Below are 15,482 nucleotides of genomic sequence, written 5' to 3' on the forward strand. Positions count from 1 at the left end.
AAGTGGCGTTATCCTTTAAAAGTTGGAGAACTTGCTGTTGATGCTCGATGTGATCTTTCTCTGCTTGAACCTTTTTCTTCTTGATATGTCCTTCTATCTTTTGAGGAGTGGTAATTTCTTCCAGTCCTTTACAAGATATGGTCGGATTCATTTCTTGATGCTCGATGTGATCTTTCACTTCTTGAACATTTTTCTTCTTGATGTGTCCTTCTATCTTGAGAGTTTGAGGAGTGGTAATTTCTTCCATTGAATTACAAGATATGGTTGGATTCATTTCTTCTTTCACGATGTGATCTTTCACTTCTTGCACCTTTTTCTTCTTGATATGTCCTTCTATCTTGAGAGTTTGAGGAGTGGTAATTCTTGCCAATGCTTTACAAGATATGGTCTGATTCATTTCTTCTTTCTCTTGGGTGGTGTACTGGCGTATATCCTCTTCTTTTGATGTTTCTTGATCCTTTTCTTCCTCCTCTTCATATTCTATGTAAAATAATTTCATCTTAGCACACCTATGACCTTTAGTGCATTTGCTATCACAATTGTAACAAAGCCCTTTTTCTCTTTTTTCTTCCAATTGTTGTGGTGTAACTCTTGTAGGTTGTGGAAGGCTGGGAGAAACAACACTCCCATCTTTATAGTTGAGAGGGGTATGCTTCCTGGTTTCCATAATTTTGCTTTCCACTATGTCACAAAGCCCTTTTACTCTTTCCAATTGTTGTGGTGTTGCTCTAAAGAAGGTGTAGCTCTTTGTATCCTCATAATGTGCTATCATTTCCTCCATGAAAATTGACCACGTAACAAGTTTTTTACGAGAACAAAGCCCTTCATACCATAAAAATTGATCTGGTTCTAAATATGAAGATGCAATACATACCTTTTGTAACAGTTGTACACCATGTAGATCAAAATATTGCTCCATCTGGAATATCCAATTTACCGGATCCTTACCATCAAACTTCCTCATCTTGCTTTTTCTTGATTTTAGGAGCTCGATATTGCCTCTGATGTATCTCTGTACTTTCCAATCATCTAGTTCTGAATTTCTGAGCTGTAGTATCCCTCTGTGTCCTCTTTCCAATGCCACAAGTCTGACCCAAATTGGATTCTCCAAGGAAGAGTTATGCCCAATCTCCCTCAGTGACCTGATTATAGACTAGTTCAGTAGAGCAAACTTGTATGAAGTGCCACGTGTCCATGTTTCAACCTTTGACTCTGAAAAATATATAAAAGAAAACTACATTCTGTCTTCTTTCTGTACCTTCTTACGAAATTTCAATCCGATGCTCAGAAACAAAGTTATGACGATTTTCCCTAGGTCACCTGTTTTGAATGTAATTCAGGAGTCTGCAAAAAGACCAACTTCTTCAGATCATATCTCCGAAAATGTCGCGCGAAAAGCTCTGAAATTCGGACCCAAGGTTCAGCGCAATTTCTTCTCAAATGGGTTTTTTTTGCGACTTCTGAAACGTCACAGAAAAAAAGTTATAGCGAAAATTCCACGATGACCTGTTTGGAGCAGCGAAACCCTAGAATCCAAAGCTCTGATACCAAATGTTATGAAACCAGCTCAAGAAAAGATAGAAAAGATAGATCAACGCCTTAGAATTCAGCCTCTTCGAGGGGGCAACCTCCTTTACATTACATAAATGAACAATTCTTGGATGATACAAATGAAAATGCCTCCTTTCTATATATAGGAGTCTTAGGGGTTATAACATAATCAGAGCCGACATAACAATAATAATGTAAGGGCAAAATAATAACAATAGTGGGCTTCTATGGGGCACAATAGTAACAATATGGGCACTACATGGGTACATCAATATAATAAGTGGGTTATACTAATAACAATAAGGGGTTGCACTAGTAGTATAGGGGCCTAACATGCTCTTAACACAATAGAGCATTCATCTCGCCCCGAGAGCAGTCAGAAACAGTGGATCTAGGAAACGACAGTAGGATGCAGTTGTACCGGCTTCAGATTTGGATCACCAACGGATGCGGCCCTCAAATTGCTTTGATACGATGTAGGAATTTACAAGGTAAGTTCCTTAGACAGAACACCAAATGACACCGCTCACAAATAGATCACAGATCAATACACCAATATTCTTGACATGGTTAAAACCCTCAAAGTGGGAAACTGTCCACGGCCTGAGCCAACGCGGCCACTTTAGCCAATTTATTAATAAAAGAATGAAAATTTACATAAGCTTTTCTCATGAACGGCTACCCTACAAATGACCCTAAAAATTGCTCTTAACTTTTACAATTCAAACTCAACTCTCCAATAATTTCTTTATGTGATACATATCTTGTAGTAAATTAAAATTCATAACTTTCAATCATGTCTAATGATAATTTCTGTTGGGTTGTGTTATATTCTTTCCACGACTAGCCCACGTAGTTAACCGGGGGGTTAGAAGGGGGGTGGAGCCCCCCCATCGTTGCGCTGATTACGTAGTAGGGGGAGTCATAGGGGGTTTACGGGGTGCAGGTAACGCCACTCTATGGGGTCCGGGGCAGCGCCCCAGAAAATTTTGGTTTTGCACCCTATGTTAGGTTGGGCGGACCTACCTATGGTTTTTTGCATGATTTTTCGCACATGGTTTTGGACGCGATGGTTTTCGGTCCATCTTTTGGACGCAATCATTTTCGGTCCATGGTATTGGATGCTTCGGCATGTATAAATATGTATTGTAACATTGAAAGGAACATAATGAAAAATCCAGCTAGTAGTCCCGGTTTTGGGATCCAAGAGAAAATCTCTGTGTATATGTGTTTTATGTGTTATGCTCTTGCATTGTTTATTTTTTGTGTTCTAGAATTAGTATGTAGGTAATTTCTGTACAGGATTAAAACCTACAATTTCGTTGCCATATTTGAAATATGCTCCAATTACACCACTCATAAATCTTCAAATTAAATATAAAACCATTTTTCCAAAATTCAAAAAATGAATAATATTATTTAATTAATATTTATTAATAACGCTGAAATAATGATATAAGATTTTAAAGGACATATTTATATCAAGAGATATTTTAGTATGAATACTCCTCTCTCGGCCGAACATTACCTTAAACCATTTTAGTAAAATGAACATTTTCATTAAACATTACATATGGGTTTAACGTGTTAACTATGTCTCCATAAGTTATTAATGAAAAAAAGGGAATTAGAAACAAAACTCGAGAAGGCCTTCACCAATAGTCATTCAAAGCATCATCAACGGAAATTCGAACCATTATTTGTATCCTCAAAATTGAAAATGAGTGAATACCTAAATTACATCAAATGAGAATTAGGAAGGACGGAGTCACTAACACATTAGCTTATGCCTTTTTTCAAGCTAACTCAATTGCTTCTTTTCGGATTATTATTTTGGATTAAGGATTCTAATTACTTGCTTTGCTAAGTTGGACTATTGGAAAGAAAATTTCCTTTTCGGATTATTATTTTGGATTAAGGATTCTAATTACTTGCTTTGCTAAGTTGGACTATTGGAAAGAAAATTTGGTTTTGATTTTTTGACATTTTGTATTTATCTCTCATGCTTACTAGATCGAAGCTCTTAGGCTACATTTATTTTCTAGATGTTTTGTAGTATTTTGGTTCGAAGATTTTGTACTTATACTGGCTAATATAGAAATCAATCTTATGATCATTACAACTTTCTAACTTACCAGTATTTCAAGATTGTAGATCCATAGTATTTACATGGCTCTTAAGGAGTGAAATATGTTGATTGAAATTTTGTAAACCATCATACATTTGGTATTAATAGAAATCCAGTGTGAAATTTAAAAAAAAAAAAAAAAACCTAAACTACATGGCATCACCTTACCTACAACATACAAAGTAAAGTTCATGCTTGAGCTTTTCATTATAGAATTTACCATATGAGAGTGTGTCATAATTTCAATAACCATCAGAGGTAGTGCGACCTCCAAAAACGTTAATATATATGGTTATTAAAATAATAATAATAATATAAAATAGAGCTATATTACAAAAAATTAATAGAAAGAATACATGATGTGAGGTTATAAAAAATTTAAATTATCAAACTACTTAATTCTAAATGATAGATTAATAATTGCACCATGTAAATTGAAATTCATTTTTTAATGAAATTGTTTAATGGTTATGTATTCCATTTTATGTATGATGGTTGTTATTATAGAGAAACTATGCTTATTTAATATGTAGTGATTGCATTGTTTAAATTCCTCTCCCGACCAACAAATTGGCTATGAATTTTCAACATATATTATATTAGATAATTACAACAATTTTTATATAGATCTATGCATAGAATTTTGAGATAATAGGGATTATCAACAATAAATATAAATATATATTTCTGGTTATCTTTAACATTATAATCAACTTTTTACATCGACCATGAGAATTTTGAAGAATGTGTTGAATGCCATTGTTTCCATATTTATTATCTTATTTTATGTGTGAGGATACAAATATCATCCTTTCATATGATAAGATTGAATACTATATTCAATGTTAAATAAAACACAAATACATTAATGTTTGCAGAGATGTTGACTAATATTAGATAAGTAAATATATCAATAACTTCATTAATAACATAGTTAGTTATCAATATAATATATTCTTCTAAAAAATTAAATATTATTAAACATAAGTTAAGAATTCACTTAGAACTACTAGCCCAATTGTATCCTACCCAACGGGCTTCTTTGATGGCACATAATAGAGTGGTAATTGCGGATGCGGGGTTTGGATTTATATTGAAATGACCAGCGATATAAGATACATTGGGGAGGTGGCAGAGGTATCAACATGAAAGTTGAAGCAACGACTCTATGGGGGCTACTATGGTTAGCAAATTATCTGAATATTCCATATCTGAAGATCTTTGGGGACTCTCAATCCATCATAAACCATGTGCTGGGAATTTCGAATATACATCTCCCACATCTATAGGGATGGCTTCGGAACATCAAACATCTCATGGGCACTTTTCAAGAGGCCTCCATTCAACACATTCATAGGGAACACAATTCCATTATTGATGCCATGTCTAAGCTGGGTATCACTACTCCACAATATGGTTTGCATACTTCTCTACAGGTGGAGGGCTACTCCTACGATGCTAGATTCCTTCCCTTCCCCTGATGGGGACCACTGTTGGCTTCACCACATATACATATGCTATGCTTTTACAATGATGGGTTTTTTTTATGGGTTACTTTCCTTATGTCTAGACACTCTTTCTTTCTATTTTGGGCTAGGTGATGGACATTTTGAAGCAATTAATTTCGGTTATATAATATTTAAGCTTAATATGTGGTTCATTTATGGATCCGTGGCCAAGTGGGGCTACATGTTGGAAATTTTACATATCAGGATGGTTGTCTTTCTCACATTGTCTTTTCTTGATGGCGCCTCCATTTGGACTAGATGTACTAGTTTTTACATATACATAATAAAACCAATGCTTTTTCATACTGAAAAGAGTTAAGAATTCACTATATCATATTATTAGTGATTATTATGAACAATACAAAAATTAAGTAAATGTTTCTCCAATGTTATAAGCTATTCGAAAGTCTCATTTTCTTTTTAGCTTATCTGATGCTTCACATTGCCTTAGTAATAGCTCAATCAATCTTCTAATGAGGAGACTACATCTAAAAAAAAATAAAATTTAAAACTTAAATAAACAACAATAGAACAAGAAAATATAGGAAATATAATTATATTTAACAACATTATTAAATGCACTCGTGTTATGATAAAGAGATACATTTTTCTACATGAAAGCTTTATAGATTTGTCACATTAATAAAATAACCTAATATTAAAGCTCTATATTTGTCACAATAATGAAATAACCTAATATTAAATATATGCTCATTTTTGTGAACATATAATTTAAAATTTGATGATTTAGTTTGATGAATATTCTTGTTGGTGATGTGAGACATACCTACCAAACACACCAAAAAAAGTGAAGGAAATATCTAAAACAATAAGACAATGTGAGACATACCTACTAAACACACCAAACAATGTGAAGGAAAGATCTAAAACAAATAAGATAAAGAGTCATGACAAAAAGTAGCTCCTACATATATGGATGGCAACAACTTCAAGTTTTATTAACTAGTATGGAATTTATGGTGTATATGTATTATATGAATGCACAATGCTAATGAATTTTAAAGTTGCCTACTTAAGATTTTCCAAAAAAAAATGGCTGCAACACAATAAATGTGGGATAGGCAAAAAAACACCTACCAAGTCACTTGGTCATAACTATGTAACAAGAATCCACATAATTATGTAACAAGAAGCCACGTAAACACTTGTTGGAAAACATCCAAAAAATTTAAAGATATATATATTACATGTACATTGATATCTTATAAATGATATCTTTAAATACAAAACCTACCATCATATATATATATATATATAATAAGAAAATTACATAATTTTAAACAAATTTTTTTAATTAAAATAAATAATTTATATTTTTTTACGATTTATTTATAACATTCTTTTTTCCAAGGAAAAAGGCGTAAGTTTATTAGTGAAAATAAAATTATATGTTGCATTTGCTATGAACCAAGCATCACCAAGCCGCTAGCTGATAATAAGCATAAACATACCAAAAAAAAAAAAAAAAAAAAAAAAAACTAATATACAATGTGGAAAAAAACTAAGTTTTTCTCCTTAACTATTATAAAATATAATTTTGAAATAATTATAAAAATACATAATTAAATAATTTTAATAAATATGTAAAAATTACATTTAAATTATAAAAAAATATTCAAGTTAATCATTAAAAAATTAAAGAGGCTTCCTATGTCTTTAGGACTAACATATCTTATAAACATGATTTAATTTGGTGTAGAACCATCCACCAACATATGTTATAAAAATGATTCACTGATTGAGCAATAATATGTCTATCACAAATTATTCCTAAAGAGATGTCAAAAGTACTTTATAGAAAATTTTGACAGAGACTACCAAAAATTCTATCGAGGCCATACACCACTACAAACATGGAAGAATACTAAGTTTTTGTACATTTCTCCTACCTATTATTCTTATTATATGTTGCTGTGGACTTTTACCTACTAAATTGGTCCCAATGTACATTATCTTCACACAAAACAAATTGAAATTAATCCATAAGAAAGAGTGGTTCCTAGAGTTGTTTTCACAATGACTCACTTAAACTAAATAGCCTCTCAAAGATGGTGTCATAGTGACATGTTTCATTCACCAATGAATTCTTCATATCCATTAATGAATCAATAACCATTCATTATTTTGAATTATTATTTAAAAAAAAAATGGGTTTAGTTTGAGAAGTTATGTTGAAGTTCTATAATTCTTAAATTTTTAGGATTGTTATTATTTGTTTGAGTAGTAAAATGTCAAATGAATTAATTTAATAAAAATATAATTTTGCATTAAAATTATTAAAGAATTATTCATATTTATTTAGGATTTTTTTTAATATGGATTTAGGATTGATATTTAATTAGTATTTATTTATTATTTATTTTTATTTTTTAAATTTTTAAATTTATTTTATTTTTTATTTTATTATTTTTTCTATTTTTCTATTTTTTTTATTTTTATTTTTTATTTTTTAATTTTTTAATTTATATATATATATATATATATATATATATATATATATATATATATATATATATATATATTCGTAAAATTGGTTCTTATTACTTGTATCTTCTTGTTTTATTATCGCATGATTAAATTTAAATGAGCTCACAAAAGGATTAAGAGGTAGAGTCATAGTTTGTGGAACCCCAATAACATATCTCTTCTCATTTTATAGCTTTACAAGCCTTTACTATACCTTACTCACTTTCTCTTCTATTTCTTCAAAACTTGCACTATTATTTTCCATGAAAATCTCAAATTGTGTTTCCTTATCTTTGATAGGTTCTACCTACCTATTTAAATCTATAATTTGTCTGTCTATTACTTAAGGCTTCACTGAATACCTTCTTTCCTGATCTTTCCTCCATCCCTCCCCTTTTGAACCATAGAGTAATAAATAGTGAGAGAATTCACCAACAAGCATTGAACATCTCCTTATTCCTCTATATAAGTTAGAGTTCCTACAAATTGCACATCACTTAGTAAATAGTGGTCTTTGCTCCTAACACGAGATAGACCTTCTAGCCAAATTCTAAAGATGTCACACATGACAGATTCTAAACTAGAAGTTGAGCCAGGGTTAGACTTCACATTTTTTATAGGGTGAGTAAACTTTGGGTTGTTAAGTTTTGTGTGTTGCATTTGTGCCTTTAGTGACATGGTGGGTTAACTTTAGAAGACTTCACCTACCATATTTTGTAGGACTCATGCAATTTGCCACCTTGGAAGCTGCCTTCATGGTTTTCATGAATATTAATTCTTTAGAACTTTCACATGAGAGATGATAATTGTTCAATATGAATGATATATGAATGACGTGGGATAGATTTGTATGATATTTATTAATATATTTTTCAAATGTGTAAATAGAATTATTGAAGTAATTTAAAAGTGGTTTTTGAATTAACTTATTAATTATAACTAGTAATTAATATAATTTTATTTGAAAATTGGTTTATTGTTTCGATAATACGTTTTGAAATTGGTGTAAGAATTATATATTTTGAAAAGCGAGGTAATAAATTTTTGTAACACAAAAGGAGTATATATATATATATAATTGTGAAGAATATATATATATATATATATTTTTTGGGTAAATATTTAAAATAATATGGCATGAAAATATTTGTTTTTGTTTTTTTCAATGGTTTTGTGTTAATAATAATTTATTTTAAATATATTGGGAAGTATTTTGTTAATGGGTATCACCAAAATTATCTTAATAAATATGAGGAATTTATGATATATGAAGTATATATAGTATATAATGATGGAAAAAGAATATGGAAGAAGTTTAGTGATATGAAAAGAGTTATAATTTATCACAAATTAATTTAGAACCATAGTTTCTTCGTATAATTTTATAAATATCTTAGCATAGTCATATCTCTTAGCTGGTGGGTTTATAGGACCCACAAAATCTATGGCCTACTTAGCAAAAGGTTATTCAAAGGACCAAGGCATGTTCAAAAGTAATTTTTATGCAAAAATAAACTATGTGCGGATATAAAGTGATTTCTAATTTTCTTTTAATACGAAACTTTTTTTAGACTGCATATATCAAATTTTAAAACATGGGAAAAAAAACATAGCATATGAATGAACAACATGAAATACCAAAGCATGCAAAAAATTGACAAATGCAACAAAGCAATCATTCAGATTAATGCGTATTAGGAAGAAGTAATGTGCAAGATAAAGATGTATGCAACAAGTTTGCGGAGGAAAAAATGCTTGCAAATGTGTTGAAGTGGGGATATGTATGGAAGGGGAAGCGTTGCGCGGTAATAGGACATGCAAAGTTGAAGGTTGTGCGGAAGCAATGCATGTGTGAAGAAAAATTCTATGTAGAAATGAACTACGTACAGAAGTAAAGCATGTGCGGAGCAAAGTGGATATAATTAATTTATAATTATGTTCGGAAGGAATGTTTTGTAGGATGGGAATGTGTGGAAGAAGTGTGTAGACGGGGCATCCTTATGTCGATTGTAGATTTTGAGAATATATTGGAATCTGACTGTTGGGTGCCTCTTTTGGTAGTTATCAGATTAGTTGTTCATGTTGAGAACTTGAAATTTACGTTAAATCACATTATTACCATATGACTTGATCCATTTGTTGTACACATAAAGAAATTATACATGGAATTTTCCGCATTGTTGGTTTATTGAGTGTGTTTTTTCATGCATTGCAATAAAAAAGAGTTTATGCATATGCGGAATAATTGTTGTTTAGACGGAGGTGTACAAAAGAAGTGTGTGAAGTGGGGATGTTAAAATTGCGTAGCTTCGAGACAAATTCCCCCTAAGGGAAACCCTAAGCCCCATATGAAGCCCATCTCATCAAAGGAAAAATTATAAAATAAAATTAGTTGAGGCAAATATTTTGGAGATATAAAATTAAATTTGAATTTGAGTATGTGTTTCCGTCTAAAGAACACAAGTTGACCTAATTCAAGTGAGACCTATTCGATTGGCACATTTCTATATAAACCAATGAGTTGATCTCTTCTACGATCATGATTCTAAAAAGGGATTTCAGATGGCTCTTATACTTCTACATTTTTCATGTTTTTTTGTTCTTTAGTTCTCACATGGCATATAAGGTATGTCCCCCTCAGATGACATAGTCTAGACCTCCGATGGTACATTAGTTTTGTCATCTTCAGATGCCTAGAATGATCTCAGAATGCTTTCAGATGGCTCTTAAGTTCTGTCACTTTAGATGGCTCTGATTTGTTGGATGACTACATACATTATGGTCCAGATCTCCTCTCACACATATAAGACTACTCTCGTATCTAATCAAAATTTTTTCACTAGAGTATGGTATCTCCTCTCGCATGGCTACAATATGGTATCTCCTCTCACAAGGATCTTCTTTCTTGGCATATGGCCTCAAGACTTACGCTCAAATCACTCTTGCTATAACATTGTTTCGATGATGAGTCTCGACATTTTTTTGATGATGTGTCTTGACACTGTTTCGATGATGAGTCTCAACACTGTTTCGATGATGTGTTTCAACACTGTTTCTATGATGGGCCTCGATACTGTTATGATAAAGAGTCTTAGCATAGTTATGAAGATAAGTCTCGACATAGTTTTATAGTTGAGACTCAACACCATTATATGAATTTATCCATGCACTAGTGGTATATCTATCATTTATACTCCTTTGTGTTATCTCAATATGTGATAGATATCACAGTTTCATGCATGAAACCACTATGACATGTTCTTGTAAGACTTCAATGCATAATATGTATGATAGGTATCGTTTATTTGCACAATATGTTTAATGTTTATATAGGTTGGTATATTGATATGGAAAATTTATATAGGCATATCATCATTCATCTATGCAGATAGTTATATCGACATAATATTATATATATTAGTATGGTGTGGTATACGTATTTCAGTACAATATTGACAAGGTATTGCATATGCTTGCAAAGAAATATTATGGCATCACATGACATCATGTATACATCGTAGTCCCAGAACATTTATGAGATACATGCATAAACATCAAATGAAACCCTAATGACAATATAACTTGACAAATATTAACCTAGCCCCATGACGTCAATGGTGTTATGTATATGATAATAGTACTTCCCTGACGTGATGAAAATACCTCGATGATTGCAGCATTCTTGGTTTATTGAATGTTAGTTCACAAAACAAGTTGTGAACTAACCTGAGTAGGCCCTAGGTGGCATGTTGTAAAGATGTATTTGTCCATAAATATACTTTGTATCTCAAATGAAAAATTGATGAAATCTAATAGAATAAGAAGAATTGAATTCTATCTTTTCCCCCTTTTGGGGTTTTTCCCTGGTCTCTGACCAATCCTTGCTACCCCTACTATGCTTCTATTCTTCCTCTTGGCCACCCAATTTTGCTGAGGGTTATGGGGTGTTGTCAACTCCCATTTAATCCCTTTCGCTGCACAAAAGTTCTTAAACTCGTTTGAGACATACTCACCATCGATATTTCTCTGTAGAGCTTTAACCTTCTTGCTCGACTCTTTCTCCACCAATGCTTTAAAGTCACAAAATTTTGTGAAATTTTGATCCTTTTTTTGCATGAAAAATATCCAGAATTTACGAGAATAGTCATCAAAAAATATAACATAATACCTGTGTTTGGCCGTGGATGCTGTCGAGAATGGTCCACACACATCTGAATGGACTCTCTCTAGAATAACCTCTGCTTGATTATCTCTTTGGTGAAAGGAAGGATTGCTGTATTTTCCCAAAGTACACCCCTTGCATGTATCAACTTGCTTAAGCGTTCCTATGGGAAGACCGATAGAGATTTGCTGCAATATCTTCAAAGCCCCATGATGCAACTGGCCTAATCACCCATGCCACAAATCGTCAATGTCTCGGCTTTGCACCCTTTCTGCTTTTGTGCTCAAAGCAACACACTCCTCTACCTCCAACTTATAGAGATTCTTCACCTGAATCCCTATCTTCTTTACCTGACCTGTGGCTATGTGTCGAAGGAACACCTTTCCTTTCAAGAAGATCACATCATAGCCTCTATCCTCAAGCATGGCAATGGATACCAAGTTATTCTTCAGCCCGGGCACATACATAACATTCTTCAAGGTGAGTGGAGCCCCATGCTCCCTCTGAAAAGTAATCATGCCCAATCCAGTAACACTATACTTCCCATCATCACCCATCTCGATATGCATATGGAGATCTTTCTCCTCCAGGTCACTGAATAACTCTTTGTCGCTAGTCATGTGGAATGAAGCTCCACTGTCTAAGTACCATACACTTCCCATCATTGATGACACCATGCATGCAATGAGGGAAAATTCCAATTCAAATTGAGAGGCCAAAGCCTCACCCACCGCTCCTCCTAAGGACTTCTTCTTGGACTTCTTAAGTGGACAATTTGTAGCAAAATGACCCATCTCATGACAATGAAAGCATTTAACTTTCGTCATATCTTTCTTCTTACCTCCATGATAAGAATATGATTTGGAATGGAAATCTTTCCCTTTCCCCTTCTTCACCTTAATCGCTAAGGCATAGTTTTCTTCATCATCAGTATTTGATGAAGAGCCATCCCTAGTGTTCCTCCTGATCTCCTCCTGCATCAAATCTAACCATAGTCGTTCCCAATCTGGCAGCTTCTCCCGACCATTGATAGAGTCTTGATAACTATGCCAACTCTTTGGGAGTCCTAGAAGAGCAAGACTCACCATATCATCCTCGAAAACCATGATTCCAACACTTCCAAGTTCATCACGACACTGAGTGAACTTGGTCAAGTATTTTGGAATCGTCTCACCTTTCTCCATTTTGATTTTTTGAATTTTGTCCTTTAGTGCCAATTTCCTTTGGTCACTGTTGTTCTGATACAAGTCCGTCAATGTTTTCCACATAGCATACAAAGTTTCCTTTCCATGGAGACTCGAGACAATGTGGTCTTGAACTCCCTCAAGGATTATCCGCCTTCGCCACACACTTCTTCCATTCAGCCAAATTTTGTGCATCTGATGCTACTGGCTTAGGAATTTCTTGATCAACGAATTCCTTCAAGCCATTATCCTCTAGCACAACCTCCATTATGTCCCTCTAGGCTATAAAATTTGAGCTTCCTTCCAAGGCATACTCGAGCCGCAAACCGTAGAATGTCATCTACCAATCCTGAAGTATGTATTACAAATTTGAATTTCACCTATAACCCAAAACTCAAAACTTCGAAATCTCCTCTAATGTATTGTTCTCAGCTCTGATACCATGTAGAAAATCCTATAGATTCACAAGCTCATGCAATGTACTAAAGCATAGGACAAGAATCTACTTCTACTTTCAACCAGTGGAAGCCAATAGATCGATGAAAACAATATGAACAAGAAGAAGATAAATCAATGGCACATAACACAAGATGTATATGGGGAAAGCCACTACTCAAAACCCCACTATATGTATTGCATATATCAGAAATATGAGTGAAGATACAAAGATTGTTCTCACTAGAACAATTCCACACAAGTATGCTCAACTCTCTCAGCTCACAAGCTAGCTCTTGGCCAACACTTAGCCAATTCTACAACTCTCCAAGCCCCTAATATCTTGCGTAATTCCTAGGATGAATAGCTCGTATTTAAAGGGAATTCATGCTTCCAAAACTACACAATCCAAACATAGGATCAATATTTGATGCATGCATGATATTTACACTCCAGTAAATAATACCACTGATAATACACTATCCCTTCACTCTAGTCTCAACTGGGTCTTTCTCAGAATCGGCATGCATGAGTTTCTCATGAGGGAATCTTCAGTTAATTGGAGTAGCACTCATGGATGCATTAGTGCACCAACTGATTGTTAGTCCTCTATTAGTTCCAAAAACAATTTAGAACTAATTTAACTTAACTTAACTCAATAAACTGAGTGATCTAATTTCCAAGTCAATTTAAACTTATACTGGAACCCTAAAACTTAGGGAGAACATATACATGACTACAGAAAGACTTCCAAATCAAAATTCTTAAGCTAATTAATTGAATCAAACCTAATTAACTATTTACAAGTTGCTATGAGAATAGAATTCAATTTTAATTCTTATTTTAATTCAAGGACAAATTACACTGGAATTTCTTGTTGCCATTTCTCAACAATGGTATAGAGGGTTGAATCTCTATCTAGTTTCACTTTAGGACAACCATTCTCACCAGCCCAAGAAGCCTCCCATAGCTAAAGAAAAGAGAGATGATAGAGGAAGAGATCCTATCAAATTGGTTCTTGAGGAAGCACTCACGTAATAGAGGAATGATATGATAAACAATTTCATTCAAATCCTTCAATGACTACCAATAATGGTCGAGGTACCTTCAATAGACAATAATTTAGGATGTGTGACACCCTTTAAGGTACAAGTTAACATTGATATACTCTTATTCAAAGGAAAAAAAGATGTAGATGCTTTAGAGAAATGGTTAAATTTGTTAGAGGGATATTTATTTGTCTAAAAACTATCCGATAATGAGAAGATCGCCTTTGCACTTCTAAAATTTCTTCCCCATGTCAAATATTGGTGGGAAGGTTACTAGGAGAGACACAACAAAGAAAATTCTAGGATATTAAATGTAGGCCCCACTTGGGCCGCTTTTGTTGATGCCCTTAAGGAGGAATTCTGTGTTGGAAACATGATTGTTGTTGGATCAAAACCCACAGGTATTAGTCTCTGCTGCAATCACCAAAGTTAGGATTCATGAGAGGCGATTAGTCCATGTCATAAAACACATAGGGAGCACTAAACACAATGTCTAACAATCTCCCCCCCAACACAAGTTCGGTGAGTTTCAAACTTGAGACTCGTCGCTTTGATACCACTTAATGGAAACTTGACTAAATTGAGAAGGGGGGGGGGGGGGGTACATTCATGGACATTAAATTATAATTAATTTTCAATGGTTAACTGAATAATCAAATGAGCAACATACACCTTATGAACAATAGATTCAATATAAACAACATTTTAACATCTAAATCACAACATAAAAATCAACACACAAAATCATCCTCTATGGACACTAGATATAAGTGGAAACCCATAAAGGGAGAAAACCATGAATTTTTTTATCGTTGTGATGCAAAGGCAAGCTCCTACTCCTTTATTACATCTAATTTTGTGTAGGTTCCAAGCTAGAGGTGGTTGCTACGTCAATTTTGCAAGCTTTAACTTGCAATGAAGCTCCAAATCCCATCAATTTTCTGGAGGCTACAACCCACAAGAGGCTCCTACCTCAAC

The sequence above is a fragment of the Pinus tabuliformis genome, chromosome 6 (assembly GCF_031772625.1).
Source record: "Pinus tabuliformis cultivar Carrire ecotype Pingquan chromosome 6, CPIR1, whole genome shotgun sequence".
NCBI classification, from domain to species: domain Eukaryota; kingdom Viridiplantae; phylum Streptophyta; class Pinopsida; order Pinales; family Pinaceae; genus Pinus; species Pinus tabuliformis.